The sequence below is a fragment of the Cotesia glomerata genome, linkage group LG4 (genome assembly GCF_020080835.1).
Source record: "Cotesia glomerata isolate CgM1 linkage group LG4, MPM_Cglom_v2.3, whole genome shotgun sequence".
NCBI classification, from domain to species: Eukaryota; Metazoa; Arthropoda; class Insecta; order Hymenoptera; family Braconidae; genus Cotesia; species Cotesia glomerata.
This window is the reverse complement of record NC_058161.1, coordinates 10,328,601-10,351,304: the sequence shown is the minus strand read 5'-3', so window position 1 is coordinate 10,351,304 and position 22,704 is coordinate 10,328,601. Positions and strand designations below refer to the sequence as shown.

The 22,704-nt window shown below is 29.2% G+C and overlaps 1 protein-coding gene across 4 annotated transcripts in view; it reads left to right on the top strand.

Annotated features, from left to right (window-relative positions):
• LOC123263345 (probable nuclear hormone receptor HR3) overlaps positions 1–22,704 on the top strand; it is a 144,833-nt gene that overhangs the window by 55,621 nt on the left and 66,508 nt on the right. The window lies entirely within an intron of this gene.

Below are 22,704 nucleotides of genomic sequence, written 5' to 3'. Positions count from 1 at the left end.
GAGTAACGTTATATAGAGTTTACACTGTATTTCACATTAAAATGCGAATAACTCATGACCCCTAAAGAATTTCGTAAAATTTATGAGAAGATAATTTGTAGAGAATTGAATGATTTATAAAAAAAAATTCCAGTAAAATTTTTGGATTAAGTTGATGGTTTTGTGGAAATATTGAAAAAATCTTAAAATTTATCAGGAACTTAATATTTATTTTGAATAACCTTTGAAGTTATAGCTTTATCAAAAATTTATAAGAGGCCTTTTTTGTTAAGCATCAAATTTCCTACGTAAATATGCACCGCACTTTTCATAACTTAGAAATAGAGACTAGAAAAAAAAGTCCAAAATTAAAAACAATTTTTTTCTGTATTATTCAAATGGAAAATTAAAAATTCCGATTCGCGACATCTATATATCAATACTAAAGGTTCAAAATTTGACAAAATTTTTATTCTTGCGTCTTTTAACGAAATTTCAAAAACTTTAAAAAAAAAATTAGAGAAACAGTTGACCCTAAAGGCCATCCCTGCAACTTCCCGCTAATTCCATATCTAAGCACTCAAAATTGCACTTCTTACGATTTTGAGCTCTTCGAGCTCAAAAATATATTTTTCGTGTCATTTTGAGCTCTCCGAGCTCAAAAATCTGATGGAAGTTTAATAAAACACTATTTTTTTAATTTTCAAACCGCAATAACTTCTGAATGAATTAACCGATTTACACGCGGTTGGCGGAATTCGACGTGGTTTCTAAAGTCTTATAAAGAATCTTCAAGTTTAAATTAATTGAATTAAGAATTTTGAAGTAATTCCGAAAAAACATTTTTTTCGGTCTTCTTTCGACAACGATAACTCCCAAACGAATTAACCGATTTCGACCGGGCTGGCGGCGATTAACGTGGTTTTTTGATGTTGATAACTGATCAGTTTTTGGAATCGATCGGTAAAGTAGTTTAAAAGTTATTCCAAAAAAACCACATGTGAAAATTTCTTTTTTTGTAATTTTTTTGAGATTTCTCAAAATCTACCGTTTCGAATCTATCCAAACTGTATTCAAAATTTAAGTTCGGTCAAGCCCTTTCGAATGGCGCCAACTGCGATAAAATCGGTCGAGCCGTTCAAAAGTTATGAGAGGTTTACATCCATCCAATGGGCAGTGTACTATTTAAAATTTAACAGAAACTTAAAGTTTATTTTCAAGTAACACACCAAGTTCTATTAAAGAATAACATTCTTATTGGACTAAAAATCAAGTAAAACAAAAAAGCAATACTTTCACACACAACAATCAACAAACAAATTTTGAAGACAGACCGATTTTGACATGAATACACAATACTTATTACTCTGCAAATCATTAATTTTGATTGATATTTCATCAAATGTTTAGTAGTTTTGCAATTATAGCACCTGGAAAAATCATTAACATTGACTTAATTTTATGATGATGCATATTTATAATAATTAAAAAATATGTATCTTACCAAAAAATTGGTTCCACTTGGATGAAAATCATAGAAGTTTCGAAGACTAATTTAATTTAGAGCAGTAAGATCATGACAGCACTTTCTTTTAGCGGCTGAGTAAATATTAATAACAATATGAAATGTGACGATGCGAATGTTTCATGGGAGTAAGACGAGTGAAGGTCACCTAATTCGCAATCAGTTTGTAATCAGCTCTTATCTCCTCAATTAATTCAAAAGAAATCATCAATTAACTTTATTATTTTTTTTTTTTATTGTCAAAAGTGTAGAGTTACATATAACGATAGCTTCGAAACGAATATTTGAAAATTATTCTTTCGAAACAGGACAATCTCATTTTTTTCGTAATAGAATATAGTTGTTAGATGACAAGTAATTTATATGTGATGATTGGGGAAAAAAAACTTGTATAAAACTGTAAAGTTATGCAAATGAAACACCATAAAAATAAAAATGTGATGATTAAAATTTTTTCATTAAAATTAAAAATTTTAGTTATTTTTGAAATACTATCCTTTAGGATTTTAAGTAGAACAGTAATCTTTTCAGATAAAATTATTGCAATATTGATAGTTATGTGAGGGATATTTAACTAACAGTTATGAAAAAAAAAAAAAAAAATTAGGATGACGGTTGACCCTAAAGGCCATCCCTGCAACTTCCCGCTCATTTTGTACTTAAGCGCTCAAAATTACACATTACGTTTTTGAGCTCTTCGAGCTCAAAAATATGATTTTTGTGTCAATTTGAGCTCTTTGCGCTCAAAACTCTAATAGCAGTTTAATAAAACATAATTTTTTGAATTTTTAAACAGCAATAACTTTTGAATGAATCAACTGATTTTCACGCGGTTGGCGGCATTAAACGCAGTTTTTGAAGCTCCATAATAAATTTTCAAATTTAAATCGATCAAGCCAGGAATTTCGGAGTAATTCCGAAAAAATACTTTTTTCAGTTTTTTTTCGACAACGATAACTCACGAACGAATCAACCGATTTTGACCGAGCTTGCGGTGATCGACGTGGTTTTTTGATCTTAAGAGCTGATTATATTTTGGAATTGATCGGTAAAGCCATTTAAAAGTAATTCCAAAAAAACCACATTTCAAAAAAATTTTTTTTGTAGTTTTTGTGAGATTTCCCAAAATCTACTGGTTTGAATCGGTCCAAATGGTATTTAAAATCTAAGTTTAGTCAAGCCCTTTCGAATGGCGCCAACCGCGATGGAATCGGTCGAGCCGTTCAAAAGTTATGAGAGGTTAACTTACGGCCACACACACACACACACACACACACACACACACACACACACACACACACACACACACACACACACACACACATACAGACATACGGACATCATCGCGTAAACATTCAGGGAAGCTTCCTAGGACCTCATAACGTCAAGATCTGATGAGAACTCGGTGATTATCTAAGCCTCATTCGGTCCGAATTTGGCTACCTAACTAGGCAGCAATTCAGAAACTAAATGCGCACGGAAGAATCCAAATTGAATTCTTTTTTTGTTTTTAGCTATTGTTATTGTAAAGCAAAAATTAAAAATTATGAATGTTGAATGTTAGGACAAATTTTTTAAATATTAAGTAAATAAAAAAATTTTTTTTTGTTTATTAAGTATTATTTTTTTTATATTTTCGGTCATTTTTTTCGCTTTTTAGGGTTTTTCTTACTATGAAGAAGTTTTTTTTTGATTGGTCGATTTTATGGGTCAAGGGGGAAGGAGATAATGGAGTTAGATACATTAGTCACACATAACACTTAAATTTACCTCACACTCACCTTAAGAATAATTATAATTAATAATTATTAATTATTAAAAATTCTACATGTCGAACGCGAGACTCGAACACTGTATCCGACGCACGAGAGCCCTATACCATACCGCGACGCTACGCCGATGATGAGCGACCTCTTGCCTCAAGATACTTATAAGCCCGACACTTCGGAAAACATTCGATTACCGTTGCAACGGTCGAGTTAGGAATTCCGATATTATACCTAAGTGAGGACTTGCCACAGACTTACCTAGTCAAGTTTCATTTTGATAGACCAAGCTTCAGAATACCTTTAGTTACTGTTCGGTAAGCTTTTGGTTACCGTTATCTCGTATCAATTTGGCAATTCATTGCGTACCGAACTTAGGCATTGCCACAGGTTTGCCTAAATGGGCCCGAGCTTAGTGAATCGAACTTTGGTAAGCCTCTTTGGTTGCCGTTATTTTATAACAGTTTGGCAATCCATAACATACCGAACTTAGGCATTTCCAGAGTTTTGCCTAAAGAAGCTCGATCGTGGTATGCCAAGTTTCGGTAAAACTTTGGTTACCGTTATTTCATAAAAGTTTGGCAACCCATGAAATGCCGAACTTAGGCATTGTCATAGATTTTCCGAAGTGAGCCCGAACTTGGTGAACCAAACTTCGGTAAGCCTTTGGTTACTGTTATTTCATAACAGTTTGGCAATCCATGTTATACCGAACTTAGGTATTGCCACAGGTTTGCCTAAGTGAGCCCGAGCTTGGTGAACCAAACTTCGGTAAACCTTTAGTTACCGTTAATTCGTACTAATTAGGCAATCCATGATATGCCGAACTTAGGCAATGCCAAACTATTACGAGATTACATCGAATGTGGAATTCTTTTGGCATACCAATGTTCGGCTTGCCTATTTTAAAACAAATAAGATCCGAATTGGGCTAGCCTAAGTTCGGAAAGCCAACTTCGCCCCGAACTGATTTTCGGCATGCCTCACTAAAATTCTAGTCGGGATAGTAGTCGATTGAAGATGCAAAGATCTTAATCCAAGAATTAAGAGACCAAGAGTTTTCTGCAAATTAATTTTTTGGTTTAAGGTAAGTTTTCTTCAATTGAATTAGCTTTTCTATTTATTGCAAAATTGATTAATAAAAATCAAAATTTGTCAAGAAAATTATTTTTATACTTGACAGTCCTAAATATTAAAAAAAATTCATCAGGAAATCTTCAGTTGTTTATTTTGAATCTCAAAGAAAGAAATTTATGAAATTAAAAAAAAAAAGTATAAAAAATTATCTGGACAAAAATTTTACAGTTTGTGTATAAGAGTTAAAATTTCGTAGTTTTTGATCAACTTTTCATTATAAATTATAAAAAATCAATAGCAAATTCACTAGAAAATTTTACGGGAAATATAGTAATAATTGTAGTAGAAGGCTCGAATACTCGTGTTGTAAAGATTCATTGCACTCTCAGTCACTCTTTTATCTTAACAGTATATTAATATAGCTTCCCGAGCAATGTTGCCCAAGTCATTATTTCTTCACCTCTTTTTTATTATCTTGTTCTCCGACTCAACATTCTCTCGTTAATCATCTTATATAAACACACCCGCAAGTGATTAATATAAACTATCAAACTATTAAATTTGAATAACTTATTTTAGCTATTTATTTATAAAATAATCTTATTTATTTATTTATAAATAATTATGAGATAATATAAGAGCAATCGTCACTATTAGTCAATCGATTATCATTATTTGAAGATTGTAATATTTGTGTATTACTTAGTTGTGCGATAAAAAAGGCAAAGGCATTCGTTAATTTTATAACTTTTAGCTATGTTTTACATATTACGTGATTCGTGAATGCCTTTCTTTTATTTAACTTTTTTTTATTCTTTGGTGGTTATTTTTTATATTTGTTCTCTTTTCAGCCAAGCAAACATGTATCCGGTGAAATCACGACAGCTGCTTCTCGTTAATTCCGATTTCTCCGTTGGGCCACTTGCCGAAAGTCGTGATTCGCGTGTCCACGTGTGACTAACTCTAACGATTTTTTTCGAGCTTTATTTTATTATAATTAATAATTTTGACGATTCCATTTTCAACTTAATTTGAAATTATTTTATCAAAACACCATCTGAATTTTTGTTACTTTAGGATATAATTATATACTTTTACGTATTATTTAAGCTGAACTTTTTGCGCGCTTACCCATACAAAAAATGAAGATCGGCTCGATACTGGGCCAAGATTGGTAACCGATCTTTAAGTATCGGCCGAGTATCGTGAAATATCGTTGGGCCAAGACTGGGCGAGTATCGGATGGTAACACCCAGCCGATATAGGCGACTGAGCGTCGGCCGAACATACCCACACTGAAAAAATATATATGCGCATATATGCAGGCAAAAATACATATACGTCGCACATATAAAATATATACGCCACATACTTTTTTTTTTTGCCCCCGTATATGCGGCATATATTTTTTTTCAGTACGGGTAGTAATCAAGCATTGGCCGAGCATCGGCCAAGCATAGGCAAAAATAAAAATTTTAGGTAAAATAATTAAAAAAAATTTGTTTTTCGTTGTTTATTTTTGAATTATTATTATTCTGAGGTGATGGACTACTGGTTGATAGAAATTAATTCTGAAAAAATTCGGGTGTGGAGAGATTTAAACCTGATCCGTCTGCGTGGAAGTCTCGAGCGGTGTCACGGGCGCTGCTAACTGATCTAAATGTAGTGTTCTTAGTTTAATCATTTCAATGTTCAACAATCAATTTTTCTCAGTATAATTGAGTTAACTTGATTGTTGTTACGAATTTTTCTATTTATTTCATAATTGAACAATTTCTGAATTTTAATAATAAAAAATAACTTCCCAGTTTTTCAAAACTTCATTTTTTAAGCAAGAAGTTCAAAATTAATTAAAAATAAATGATTTATTAGTAAATAAATCTATATATTTATATTTGTATATTTTTATTTATATTCATAAATCTATTTATAAGTAAATAAATCATTTATTAAAAATCATTAGTTTCTTGCTAAAATATTTTTTTTTAATACTAAAAGAAATAGTTTTAACTGATTGGGTAATGTAAAAATTTATCGAAAAAGTCTTCCAAAAAAATATTCATTAATTTATTAAATCTGTTTTAGTAAAAACAAATGTTGATTTAATCCTAATAGAGCTTGTTGAATAATAACAATATTAAAAACTAAAAAATGATCAATATAATATTTATAAAAAAAAACATTGTTAATAATTAGAATTGGTGTTTTCTCCTAAAAAAATCTCTTAAGATATTTTTAAAAAATTGATTTACTAATTTTCAGTACATATTATTTTACAATTTGGTCAATCGTTAAATTAAAAAAAATTGAAAACAACAATACAACATAGTAATGACTAATACGTATTAATTGTTTTCAAGTGTAATAAAGAATTAGCCACACGCATAAAACAATTTTGTTGAAATAACAAAAGACGGGATAACTGAAAAATATGTTGTGGTAACAAATGAGTGTAGTTGGAGCAACAAATCAATTAGATGCATTAACAAAATGTTTCAAGTTGTATTAACAAACCAGTTTGTTAAATCACAAAATCAATTTGTTGCTCCTAACAAAATTATTTTGTTGCTGTCACAAAATGACTTTGTTGTTGCAACAAAATGATTTTGTTGCTGTTACAAAGTGATTTTGTTGCAATAACAAAACTAATTTGTTGCCAAAATATTTTCCAAATCAGCTATGTAGCTTGTTATTATAGCGTATTTTTGAATGTATTCTTATACAATTTACTGTAACAAATTTATTTGTTATTGCAACAAATTTATTTTTTATTGCAACAAATTCTCATTGTTATTATTACAAATTCTCTCTATTACTTCAACAAATTGTCTTTGTTACTCCAACAAATTCTCTTTGTTATTTTAATAGAATAATTTTGCTATTTCAACAAAAAAAATTGTTATACCAACTAAAGTATTTTGTCGAATCAACTTAAAGATTTTGCTGTAGTAACAAAACTTTTTTGTTGTTATAACATATCAATAACTTGTTATAACCTAAATTTTGTTATTTTAACATAAAATTTGTTATCCCTATGTTAACAAATTCATTTGTTACCATAAAATATCTTAGGTTATCTTAACAAAATTTTTTTCTCCGTGCAGAGCATCGACCAAGCAATGGCTGATAATCAAATCATATACCATTATATTATAATAAATATCGTGCGGTAGCCGATGGCTTACCTAGACTAGGCCAGTACAAATCGCCAATGCTTGGTCGGACATAAAAGCCGATGGTGTACCGAGGCTAGGCCGATACAAAACGCCGATACTTGGCCGAGCATTAGTAGCCGTGCCTTGGCCAATGAACGGAAATTGTTGAGCATCGGCAACTTTGTATGGGTAACCCAGGTTATTTTTTTTAATCACTTAAGAGAAAAGCATTGGATTTACTCCTACTATATAATTTTTTATGTTCAATGTATCTGATTTAAAAATCACTAATGTTACGATAAAAGAATTATCAGTTTTACTTTAATTAAAATTTTTTAAATAAAAATATTACATCTTTTTCTTTTTCAAAATTTTATCAAACATTTTCTAAAAAAATAGACATTTTCGAATTTCTTTGAACTATTCTATTTCTAATAAATATAATATCTATAGAAAATTTAGTTGAATCACTTTATTAATCAAATAAAAATGTGATAAATCTTATTTACAATTAAAGAGTTTGTTTTTCATTCACAGGGGGTTGACAAGAGTCAAACTAACAGTAAATTGTTAAAAATTTTTCTCATAGCAATACAATAAATTTAATACGTCAAATGAAACGAATCATGTTGTTATTCACTTGAATACATTCGCAAATTTGAAACGATTGTTGTGTGGTTCGCCACATAGAAAATTTGAACAGAACCAACTAAACTATATAAATATAAGAGATCAATAGAAAGGATAAAAAATTATAAAATAGATTTCAATACAAAAAAATTCCCAATCGACCGAACACTACTGCTCTTTATTTCATGCACAGACAACGAGGCACAATTGGAAAAAAATATACTCAAAATTTTTCTCATTCCTTTTATCTTCGATTCCTTTTTTTAATCCTTGACGGTAGCTGTAAATTATTCTCCGTCCCTCGTAATTCAATCTTCCAGTTATTTTCAGGTTCACTCTACGCATTATCACTTATGTGCGCTACCTGAATTTTTCACTGAACTAAAATTTGAACCCTTTGAAATAGCGATTCAGGTAAATGAGCAGCTAATTTTTAAGAGAACAGGTTATTGCTTATAGTAATATATATTTTTTCTATTTATGGGTGTCAAAGCTAAAAAAAGACATGGAATATTTATAACATTTTCAGCGTTGTTTAGAAATTTAACAAGATATAACTGTTATTTAGCCAAAGGTACACAACTGAAATTCGAGAAAAAGTATTTCTTGATGTCTTTATGATTATTTTTGGTCTTCATCTCCATATGAGCCATATTTTTCCATAGACACTGAAAGAAACTACTGCGCTTAAGAAAAATATTTTGTTCATAATTTCATTCTTGTTTGAAGATATTCAACGTTTTTGTTCAAGAAATCAATTCTTGAATTATTAATTCAAAACTCTTGAATAAGAAAGTTCTATCCAGAAAAGTTTTACTCTAACTACTAACATAATTTTTTTATTAATGTACCTAGTGTATTAATAAATTAATTGTAATTTTGATGGTTTGTTGTATAAGCTAAAAAAGACACTCATTTTTGAAAATACATAGGACAAATCTTTTAAATATTAATTCGGATTCTCATCCTACATTTTTCATCTTTTAATCCATTTCAAATGTATCTAAAAAAATACCAGATCAATTTTATTACTTATTACTGAATGATTTCGTTGTTATCGAGAAGTTGCGTCGAGTCGATGTCAAAAATTCTTAGATGATTGTAAGATCCATTAGATCAATAGAATCATTGATTCAACCGAAAAAAATGAAAAGAGATTCAAAAACTCTTACAAGCATACTACAGTTTCGAAACTTGTTATTTTTGTATCAGTAGCTAAAAAAAGCATTGTATATCTTTCTAAAATTATAATTTATTAAAAGATTATGTTAATGTAACCTTTGTAATACGCTGGGGATTTCAATACATGAGTAGCGATGATATAATTTTTTTATCATGCATGATAGCAAAATATTGATAGATGGGTAATAACAGAAGCGAAAGGGATATGAATGTTTATATACTTTATTCCCTTCTACTTTATTTTTCTCATCTCACCTATAATATTGCCTCATGCTGTGTATGGTATAGTATACTAAGCATTGTACGTTCATATCGCACATTGGAGCTTTCAACGTGCAGCGTATGAGCAATTATGCGTTTAAGTGAATATAATACCAAGAAAGAGAGTAAAACCATTATTATTTTGTTTTATAATCTGCGAAAAAAACTAAGAATTTTATGCTATGTAAATTTTATGTTTACTGTTATTAGTTATCGCTTATTGGAAAATATTTTCAAAACTAATGAAATTGATTATAATTATGGTTATTAAAAGTAGAATTTTCGAATTAATATAAAAAATGAGATAAAGTGTATCATTTACAAAAAAAAAAATCAGAAATTATTATATGCGGGTGTACAACAGTCAATTTGTATATATATATATATACATATCACCGAGTATATATATTGAGTAAATATACATATTTGTACCGAGAGCAGTGTCAGCTTTCACGATGGGTATTGCGTAATTAAACGATGAGCAAGCAAAGAACACTATGTACGTATTCTGGTGACACGAATTTAAATTATATACATTTATTATAAATAAATACTTATATTTTTAAACTTTCTTAATTATTATACAATTATACCTTTAATTATTTTCGCGATAACCGATATTTCATTGGTAATTTAATAATCTTTTTGCTATTATTATTATCGTTATTATTACCGAATTAATTTACAGTAATGTTTAAATACAGTTGATTAATATGAAATAATAAACTCATTAACTGATCCGTCAATTTGTAAATTTTAAGTTTACATATTTTAATTATTCCAACAAATGATAACTGTCTTTCTTATGTTTGCATTACTCACATTTAATTAATCTATGCACTGCTTTTTATGATATTTTAAATATTGATTGTCAATGTTGAGTACACATTAAATAAATTATTGTGGAAATTATTGGAATTTTTTATCACAATTTTTCATACATATTGCACTGAATTTAGTTATAATTTATATTCAATGTCTAGACACACATAATTTGTTTAATAATTTCATTTTTCCAGACATTTTGTTGAATATTTCACAACAAACGTCACGTTTGCAAGTGATCTTTACTTTCATGCACGGAAAGAAAAATATGGGAACTATTCCCATAATTTTATGGGAACAGTTCCCAGGCAATTATAGGAACTGTTCCCATAATTATAGGAAATTTTCCCAGAATTATGGGAAAATTTCCCATAATGATGCACGGAAAAAAAAATTTCGTTCTGGTAACCTAACTGTAGAGTTACCACAACTATACACAGTTTACTGTTCGTTGTAGAGTTACAGTAACAAAATGTTATTTAGTTCTGATAACTCAATGTTGTTGAGCTATCAGAGCTCTACGGGATTGTTCTCAGAGCCAAACGGTATAGTTGGAAGCGCTCTACGTTGCGCAGTAGTGGAGTGCGCTGACATATTTTATAACCTTCTAAAATGACAAACAGAATTATTTTGTTACTCATCCATATTATTAAAAATATATGAGGACAATTAAGTTTCCAGTTTATTTATTTATTTAAGGAAATAGGTTTTTTTTTTTGTCAAATTGAATTTCGTTAGAACAGTTTTGTATTTATGGTTTTTCGAGGTTCATTTGCAGTGACTGTTAATTTAATTTATTAGTTGAATATATTGTGATATTAAGTAATAAGTTATCGGAATACATTTAAAAGACCCCATTTAACACAAAATAAAATTTTTTTTCGTTTATTTATATTTTCTTATGCATATACGGTAGTGACTTTATGTCCAATATTTATTGATATAATTAAGAAAATAAGATAATTTTGTGACGACCATATTTTTATTTTCAAATAATTTTTATTTGTAATATCAGTTCTATTATTATTTTATTTCTATTATAATACTATTCTTATTTGTCATATACAATTATTGTTGGCAATATAAATTCATTCTGCCGCATTCATTTATTAAATTATCAATGCTAAATCGTAAAAAAAATTATTAAACAGACTGTCAGAAATTTGTTATAGTCTCAGAACAATCCTGTAGAGTTGTGAGAGGTAAATAACGTTCAGCTCTCAGAGCTCAACGATGTAGAGTTGCAGGAGCCAAACGGTATTGTTACCATAAGAAAATGTTAACCTACTGGAACTTTTTACAACTAACTAACTACTATAGAGTTCCTATAGCAAAATTTTTTTCTCCGTGTGGGAATGGTTCCCATAATGGTATAGGAAGGATTCCTAGAATATTATAGGAATCATTCCTATACCATTATGGGAATCATTCTCAAAATAAAATAAAGATAAAATCTTCGTGCAGAGTGAGTTCGAAATGAATCCTATAATATATACACGGAAAAAAAAAAATTGGGACAGCCACATGATTTTTATGTTGTAGGCAATAATAGTTAAAACAACAATAATAATTAAATAATAATAATAATAATAATTACAATAATAATCATCTATATTATTAAGAGAGTAAGGAAAATTTTGTGGCCAGTATATTTATGTGATAAAATGGGTTTTTGCTTGGAGTTGTGCCTTTTCAAGGTTTCATATCACTCTCACCAATAGTCAATTTATTATAATAAGAATTTAGGCTGCATTCGAAAATGCTCTGTGTCTAGATACATAATGAAGAAATGACCTTGTATCTGGTAAACTATTGACATTTTTGAAGATATAAGCTCATCCCGATGTTACGCTCATCAAGAGCTTTCATTTGAGTACCCACATGCATTTTTGATATATTTTTCATATATACATATATATATATAATATATATAAATATATAAAATATATGAAAAATTGATGTGGGTACTCAAATGAAAGGTCTCGATGAGTGTAACATCAATATGAACTTATATCTTTAAGAATTTCAATAGTTCACAAGATACAAGGTAATTTCTCAATTATATGTTTAGGGATAGAGCATTTTCGAATGCAACCTAAATATTTATTATAAATTGACTATCATCATAAATTGACTATCGACGAGAATGATATGAAACCTTGAAAGGGCACAAATTCAAGTCGTCCTTTGCAATGACACTAAATTTCACTAAATAATCGATTTCATCATGTGATTATCCAGGAGACAAAATTGTTTTTATTCTCTTAATAATATAAATTATTATTATGATTATTTTTTAATCATTATTGTTGTTTTAACTATTATTGCCTGCCACATGAAAATCATGTTGCTGTCATATGAAAGTCATGTATCTGCCACAAGAATGTATCATGCGGAAGCCCCAATTTTTTTTTTTTTTCCATGTAGGATTTAAACTTATATGTTGTGAGAACCATTCCTATACTATTATGGGAATGGTTCCCATAAATTATGGAAACCATTCCTATAATAGTATAGGAATGATTCCTATAGCATTATGGGAACCATTCCCATAATATTATAGGAATAGTTCCCATAATGATATAGGAATAGTTTCTATAATAGTATAAGAATTATTCCTACAGCATTATGGGAACCATTCCCATAATGGTATAGGAATAGTTCCCATAATTTTCTTTCCGTGTATACTTAAATATTTTCATAGAAATTCAATATTATAAATTTTTTTACGGTATTAACAATCAAATTGTTCAACATTTATCAGAGAAAACATTTTTTTGAAGTTTAATTGAATTAATTAAGCGTTATATTATATCATCTAGTCATCGTTATCACCATTTACTTTATATTCATTATTAAGTAACCCTTATTGCATTGCATTGCATTGCATTATTTATCATCAAGTTTAGCAATGTCATTGTTAAATCACAATATACCAATGAAATATTTCTATTTAGTATTTTCTTTACTTTTGTTATTCCAAAATTTTTATCCATTTTTTTTTATTCTGAAAATATCATATTGTTCAAAATTTTATCTGATAAATTTTTTGTATACATCAATTTTTCAGTTTATACTATTTTTATTTGATATTTTACGTTCTAGCTCTTACCCTTTTTGTAAAATCTTAGAAAAACATTTTTTTTTATTTCTTCTCGGGTGTAGAAAAAAAATTACATCTGTGTATCGTTCTTAAATACTTTAAAGTAACTTATGTCAAAAATTTCGGACTACTAATCAATTTTTTTGATTAAAGGTTAATTTTCTTGGGCTATATAGGATATTTCATACCAAATAAGTGAACATTTAAAATTTTAAACCAACAAAAAATTTCTTAATTTTTTATCGAAAAACTATTGAATGGAAAAACTAAATCAATTTTTAAAAAGACATACATTTTTACCACAATTTTTACCTGTTGTATTAAAAAAAAAGTTATTTAGAAGAAATGTGAAAAGAGAGATACGAAGAAATTAAAGTTTTCATTATTCTGCTCTAAAATAACTAAAATATACGTACAAAAAGTAATACTAGGAAAACTACTTCCATTTTGTTTGCCGAATAGTATTTTTAAGTATAAAAAGGTTACTTATATAGCATAAAAAATAATGAGAAAAAACACTTTATAATAAATAAATCTCATCTTATTTCAAGTTTTTTAATTTAGATACTCAAAAAATTCAATAGAATAAGATTTAATTGTTATTAACTCTAAATTACTAAACAATAGTTCTCTTTAGAATATTACGAATGAACTGATAGTAACTGTACTTACTTAAAAATTAGCTGTCACAGAATCTCAATTTATGAAACTAGGGTTTAATATTTTAAAATAAATTTTTCTAATTTAACTTATAAAGTTTTAACAAAGATGATATAAAAAAAAAATCTTAAAAAAACTAATCCAACAATAATCAAAATACTTAAACTGTACGTTGAAAATATTAAAGTAGCATTTATAAAGCCAATAAAATGAATTTCTAGTCTAAGTCTTTCGTGACTCAATTTGATAAATTTTTGAAACGTAAAATAATCAAAATAAAACTTGATGAGTGTGAGCAATAGTTGTTAAATGCTTTTCGGTGTTTAGTTATGTAAAAAATAAAAGCCAATGAAATGATTTAAATGAGGTTTTTTTTTCTTCAACTAAATAGTAATCGAATAAACAATCGGAAATTTTATTGGTACGTTGACCTCCACTGCATACTGCACGTTCGGGTGACGTTTTACTCCCGGAGAATGACTTGAGCTGTGAGCAGTCGATTTACATCTATCCTTTGCTTGCGGGTGAATGACCATATGTCGCGTATAACATGACGTTCATCAGCGAAAATTCTTTGTTTCAGATATTACCCTTTCTTTACTCTCTTTCTCTCTTTTTTTCTCTTTTTCTTTGTCTATTGTTATTCTCAACTAACATTTCTCGATCTCGTAACTTCATAACACACGACGTATAAGATAATAGCTATGTTGTGCTACTGATTGTCTTAGCTCTTACTATGTATATAGAATACAGAGTAAAATTTTACGAAATTTTAGCAAATTAAATTTCGATGAAAAAATTACGTGATTTAATGTATTAGCAATTTTCTTAAAAAATATCTTTTCTCTAAATTTAATTTCTAAAAATCTAAAAGGTCAATAAACCTATTTCTCTTCCTTTCACGTTATCATTTCCTCGTCTCTTATCTTTTTTTTTTTTTTTTTTTTAATTTCAGATGATTGACATTGATACATTAAAAACTTGATTTAAATTGAGTAATGAATATTTTATATTCCTCGAGAAAAGTTTAATGAAGAAAATTTTTATTTTAATTTATAAAAAAATATAATCTAAAATTATGAAAAATCCAAAATAAGAAGAGTAATAAAAAAAAAAAATATATATATATATATATATATATATATATATATATATATATATATATATATATATATATATATATATAGAAACGCAAAATTTTTACCAGACGTTTTGAGTCGTATAATCGAGGAAAAAATTGTTTTTATTTTTCTCAGTGAGGTGTATTAGTTAATAAGAGATGTATAACTACGCCAGAGCACACGGTCAATGATTGTAACCCGTAAATTTGTTTTCATAAAATCAGACAAACTGTAAATTCCATTTGAGAATTCCGACCTTGAAGGTCGACCACCTAACTTTCTACACTATTGAGATTTATTCTAAGAAAATAATGATGCTGTGAAATATTCACAACTATAATTCTAATAACTAATTTTTTTTTTATTTTGAAAACTCGTATATTTAAAAAATTAAAATCACAATATATTCATAAATTTTTTTTAAGTTGATGAACGGATAACATTTAAATTAATAAAACTCTGGTTTAGATTTGTTAAGCACCAATTTCAATAAAAGTGTAAAAATTAAACTGATGAGTCATAACATAAAGGTCGGGAACAAATGTATACGTAATTCAAACAACTAAAAAAAGTCATCTCGTAGTTTCAGTATTATACATATATTGTGATGCTAAGATACTACAAATTTATACTATACACATAGGTATATATATAGTAAATATATACATAGTAAATATATAGCGACAACTAATGTATAACTGTAAATCCATAGTGTACTCAAGCCATGAGGTTAATGACCCTGGGCCATAACCGAAAACTGGCAGACAATCAGGTTCATGATAAGCGTTGTGACGCCTTTACTTGTCAAAACGTGCGGTGTCACATTTGTTGAGTACTAAATTTAGCGTGTGTGTGTGTGTGTGTGCGTGCGTGTGTGTGTGTGTGTGTGTGTGTGTGTGTGTGTGTGTGTGTGTGTGTGTGTGTGTGTGTGTGTGTACATTCATACGTAAATACGATGGGTCGTCCTAGATAAAAGGAAAAAAAAATCAGATGATTGTCTAATTTTACTAAAGTAGAAGAGCCTTTTATTCTCCAGTTATTTTTCTGTTAATCAATCACTCCAACTACAATGGTTAATATCTACTTAAATGTTAATTACAGTTTCAATATTCAAAATTTTTTTCATTTTATGCAACGAGGTCAAATAATCAATCGGTTGTTTTAATTTTAGAAAAATATTTTTTTTTAATTTTCTTTATTCTTATGTAAATATACCCGACTAGAAATTTCATGAGGCATTGCCGAACAATCAATTCGGGGCAAGTTTGGCTTTCCGAACTTCGGCAAGCCTAATTCACGCCTTATTAATTCCAATATAGGTAAGCCAAAGTTCGGCACTGCCGTAGTTTTTCCAAGCTACGCCCAAATTCGGCAAACCGAACTTCGGCAAATCTTTGGTAACTGTGATTTCATGCAAGTCAGGCATACCAATAGTTTGTCAAACTTCGTTCTGCCGTAGGTTTTCCAAGCTATGCCCAAGTTTGGCAAACCAAACTTCGGTAAATCTTCGGTAACCGTAACTTCATGCAAGTCAGGCTTACTAATAGTATGTCAAACTCCCGACTAGAAATTGTAGTGAGGAATGCCGAAGAATTAGTGAGGGACAAGTTTGGTTTGCCTAATTCAGGCCTGCCTAAGTTGCGCCTCATAAAAACCAAGGTAGGCAGAACGAAAATTGGCATGCCGAAAATATTCCAAATTTGGTTGTGATCCTGAAACTGTGTGGCATTGCCCAAGTCCGGCATATTATGGAAATGCCGGACTGATTTGTAATAACGGTAACCATAAATAATTATTGATTATAATTGCTGAAGTTCAGCTTGCCAAACTTGGACGTAACTAGGAAAGTCTCATGGATTCCTTAAGTCTGATATATCATGGGAATGTTGAACTGGTTTCAAGTAATGATAACCTGAGTTTTGCCAGTTTGGAGCGAACTTGGCTTTCCGAACTTATTCTACCCCAATTCGAATCTTATTTGTTTTAAATTAGGCAAGCCGAACATTGGTCGTGCTTATAAGTATCTTGAGGCACGAAGTCGCTCATCATCGGTGTAGCGTCGCGGTATGGTATAGGGCTCTTGTGCGTCGGCTACGGTGTTCGAGTCTCGCGTTCGACATGTACGATTTTTAATAATCCACAGATTCGGCAGAATCTGGCGCCAAGTTCCGTTCAAATCCGTTGTAAACGGAGCGCCAGACTACCGACTATGTTTGCTGTAAGCAGAACGGTTTTTTGAGGTTGCGAAATTTTATTTAATTCTACGGTACTTTTTTTACCCAATTTGTTTATCATAACAGTAATTCATAATTTATATCACCGTATTAATTAATTATATTCACTTATAACAATTTATTTACTTGAAATTATTAAATTTTATCAGCACATACTATAGCTCGCTCACAAATTTCAATCCTGACTTTTTTTTGATGGAGAAAGGTCAGCGCCACAGACTAGATAAAATAAAAATGTGTAGTAATCCTCCTATAGATACGCAACTACAGTTAAAAAAAGTAATTCACAGCTTACATTTACGGCCGCCAGAGTGCACTGGAATTATATCTACATAAACTGTAGCTTCAAGGGGATAGTTTGCAGTAAAAAATGCTGCCAACGCGAGATTTAAGTTGGTAATAATTGTAAATTTTCATTATAATTACAGAAAATACTAAAATCCGAACAAAAACAGTTTCACTGTAAAAAAAATCGCGCCAAGTCCACGTTCATAAGACTATTAGGAAAAAAAAAAATTTTTTTTCTTTACAAAAAGATACAAAATTAAAAAATTAAAAAATCCAAGTAACCGATATGATTGTTTATGATTTTCGGAAATTAAAAAAAATCTTATTGTAAATTTAAAAATAAAAAAAAAAATTTAGAACGTACTTGGTGTGCGTCATTGTGTATTTCAATTTTTTTAAAGTCCTAGTAAATAGATTTTACGAATTTCATTAAAAGTAAAATATTTTGCAACCACGCACACTAAATACGTTTTAAAATTTTTTTTTTAATTTTTAAATTTACAATAAGATTTTTTTAAATTTCCGAAAATCATAAACAATCATATCGGTTACTTGGATTTTTTAATTTTGTATCTTTTTGTAAAGAAAAAAAAATTTTTTTTTTCCTAATAGTCTTATGAACGTGGTGGACTTGGCGCGATTTTTTTTACAGTGAAACTGTTTTTGTTCGGATTAATATTTACCATCAAGGCAAGTGTGAAGTAAAGTTAAGTGTTATGTGTGACTAATGTATCTAACTCCTACATCATCTCCTTCCCCCTTGACTTATCAAATCTACCAATCAAAAAAAACTTCTTCACATAAAAAAACGCTCCAAAAAATAAAAAAAAAATGACCGAAAAACTAAAATTAAATAATAAAAAATAATATTAAATAAAAGCAAAAAAAATTTGTTTTTTTTTTATTCACGAAATATTTGAAAAATTTGGTCCTAAATTTCATATTTACACGGAAACAAAATTTCGTTCTGGTAACCTAACTGTAGAGTTACCACAACTATACACAGTTTAATGTTCATTGTAGAGTTACAGTAACAAAATGTTATTTAGTTCTGATAACTCAATGTTATTGAGCTCTCACAGCTCTTCGGGATTGTTCTCAGAGCCAAACGGTATAGTTGGGAGTGCTCTACGTTGCGCAGTAGTGGAGTGCGCTGACATATTTCATAACCTTCTAAAATGACAAACAGAATTATTTTGTTACTCATCCATATTATTAAAAATATATGAGGACAATTAAGTTTCCAGTTTATTTATTTATTTAAGGAAATAGGTTTTATTTTTTTGTCAAATTGAATTTCGTTAGAACAGTTTTGTATTTATGGTTTTTCAAGGTTCATTTGCAGTGACTGTTAATTTAATTTATTAGTTGAATATATATTGTGATATTAAGTAATAAGTTATCGGAATACATTTAAAAGACCTTATTTAACACTAAATAAAATTTGTTTTCGTTTATTTATATTTTCTTGTGCATATACGGTAGTGACTTTATGTCCAATATTTATTGATATAATGAAGAAAATAAGATAATTTTGTGACGACCATATTTTTATTTTACAAATAATTTTTATTTGTAATATAAGTTCTATTATTATTTTATTTCTATCATAATACTATTCTTATTTGTCATATACAATTATTGTTGGCAATATAAATTCATTCTGCTGCATGTATTTAATTAAATTATCAATGCTAAATCGTAAAAAAAAATTATTAAGCAGACTTCTAAAAATTTGTTATAGTCTCAGAACGATCCTGTAGAGTTGTGAGAGGTAAATAACGTTTAGCTTTTAGAGCTCAACGATGTAGAGTTGCAGGAGTCAAACGGTATTGTTACAATAAGAATACGTTAACCTACTGTAACTTTTTACAACTAACTAACTACTATAGAGTTCCTATAGCAAAATTTTTTTCTCCGTGTATACTTAAAATAGTAAAAGTAGATAAAAAAATAAGCATTTGTTATTATTAATTTTCGCTTGATAAAAGAAAAGCTAAAAACCCAAAAAGAATTAAATTTGGATTCTTCCTTGCGAATTTGGTTTCCGAAATGCTGCCTACTTAGGTAGCCAAATTCGGACCAAATGAGGCTTAGATAATCACCAGCAAGTGTGGTTTCGAAACTGCAGCCTAATCAGGAAGCCAAGTTAGGCTGAGCCTCGCAACCGCGTTACATCCCAAACTTCGGCCTGGTTAGGATGCTTCACTTACCGTAAGTTTGGAATTCGGCATGCCTTACTTGCACCAAATCACTGCCTCACTGAAATTTCTAGTCGGGTAACTAAACGAAAATTTGATACATACTTTAACTCTTAAGAGTTCTTACACAACTCTCCTTTCCGAAAAATATTTATTATTATATGATACTTAACACTGGTAATAATTATTTTAGAAAAAAAATTTAATGGATTTGTTATTTGAAAAAAAAAAAAGTAAATCAATATTTAACTTTTTTGGAATTCACTAAATTTTTTATGTACTTTGATTTGACAATCAGTACACGTGTTCATCCTCTATTAGACGAAAATGGGTTTGTAAGCATAAAAGCCAGACCAGGTCGTTGACAGGAACATTAGGAACTTGCCTTAGATAACTGTAATCTGTCGAAAACTACTGTGAAAAGAGTTGAGTGAAGAACCTGTACACTGTAATAATACAAATTCTTGGAATAATAAATATGTAATACCATTTTTATGCATTACCGTTTTTTTTTTAAAGCTTCGAGTGAAACAATACCAAGAATATTGATTTCATACTACTTATACAGGTAATTGAAAATACTTCATCAGATCATAAAATTTTCCATTAAATACAATAATCAATTTTGTAATATATTACCGCGTTCTATATAAATACAACCAATTATATTATTTATATTCTAAATAAAAAACAAACAGAGACATTCACGTAAATATCAAGTATATCGATCTATTTTGCTCTTGTAAACAGTAACTGTAAAAAGTTTAACAATAAATTTATTCAACAGAAATAGAACATGTGAATTAATAAGTAAAAAAAAAAACCCTTTTTATTTATTCACAAAAGCATCCATAACCAGATGTTTAATATTTTACAGATAAAAAGTTTATTCCACCTTCTTTGATGACGACAATATCATTTCAAGGTGGAACCTCCTCGATAAAATAATTTTTATATTTCAATAGAAGCATTACAAAAAATGTTATGAAATATTTTATCCCACGATCTCGATCCCAAAATTCGATCTGTTTAATCGCGAATCGTTGAAAAATATATAAGATACACCTAACGGTTTCGTAGATATCCAGTGACTGCTATTTTACCGCTAAGTTTCTTTATATTTCTATTTTATATAGAACTATACTGAGTTCTCAAATTCATCCATATGCTTTATTTTCCACCCCCGATCTTTTTTTTTATCTTTTTCTTACTTAAAACTATATATATATATATATATATATATATATATATATATATATATATATATATATATATATATATACATACATAAATATATACATACATACATACATATATTGGTACCGTAGTAAAGCAGAGCAGTATTGTCAAGTTGTCGACGGGACTATGGCTCCTTGTCGACAAGCACGAATTGACTAGGCATTGTTAAAGAGGGACTCTTTATTCTAAGCAGGTAGCATCCTCAAGGCTTGCTTCAATGCATCCCCTTCATCGCTACTCGGTATGCCCTACAAGCCCTACTACCTACTGCCTACTACTATCATATACCATCGTCTTACCAACTACCTACATATTTCACTCCACCATCCACCACCTATCGATCCATTGAGCAATAGCCATCATATCTTCAAGATATGCATACTCCAAATATTTCACTACTTCATTTCATATCTTCGTTCTTGAGACATATTTTTATTATTATCATTTTTTTTAATCTTTATTAAACACGTAACAGTAAACTTTTTTTCTGCTTTGATCAAACACATTAGGTGCTAAATAAAATCACTTATTATTCCTTCTGAAATAATTTTTAATTCGAGTATAATAAAAGGATTTAACCTTACTTCCTCATATTTTTGATCCAAAAGAATTTATTCGACAAAAACTAATTATTAAACTAAAATTAACAGACATTCAATAGTTTTTAAAACAAAAAAATTATTACGCATGTATAAAAAATTTGAAAAATTATTTATGCAAATTAAGAAAAACAATTTTTTAGTATTAATTTATTTTATCCAAAAATTTTCACGGCAAATGACATACAAAGTTCAATTAAATAAAATTTAATAACGTACTCATTAATAACAGTATCAAACTACATTAAAAACCTAATAATTTTCAACTCAAAAATAATGAGAAATCTTATTCTCCAGATTATCTTATTACTGCTACAAGAAATTTTCACCAGCATAAATTTACCCACCAAGTAATGAATGAACCATTACATCACCCTATTACTATCTATAGCTTGCAATACATCTATATCTATAAATTGTCCGAATAATATTAAGCTCTCCCTCTTGTCATATTCCACATGAGAATTACATTCAAGTAATCTCTCTCGTTGCTCCGTTAGATGCTGGTGGTGGTTTTCCCCCGAAGAAAACATTATCTAAAGCTCCCTCCGCTTTTCTTTATTGAACGACGAGGGTTGAAAAAAGGTATATAGCATATAGCAAGTATAAAACTAGCAGAACCTACCCCAACAGTGATCCTCTCAATCCTTCTTTTTTCCTCATCAGCATCATCATGTCTTCTCTAGTCTTCAACTCATCACTTCACCCTTCTGGCTACCCTCTAAGCCATTTAATTCCTTCTCTCTCTTTTCTTTCCCCTTTCCCCTTTTTCCCTACCTCTTTATCCTCCCACCCCTTAGTACAATAACTCACGTCTATCTCTCTTTCACTTGTTCACTCTCATTCGTTTTTTTTCATA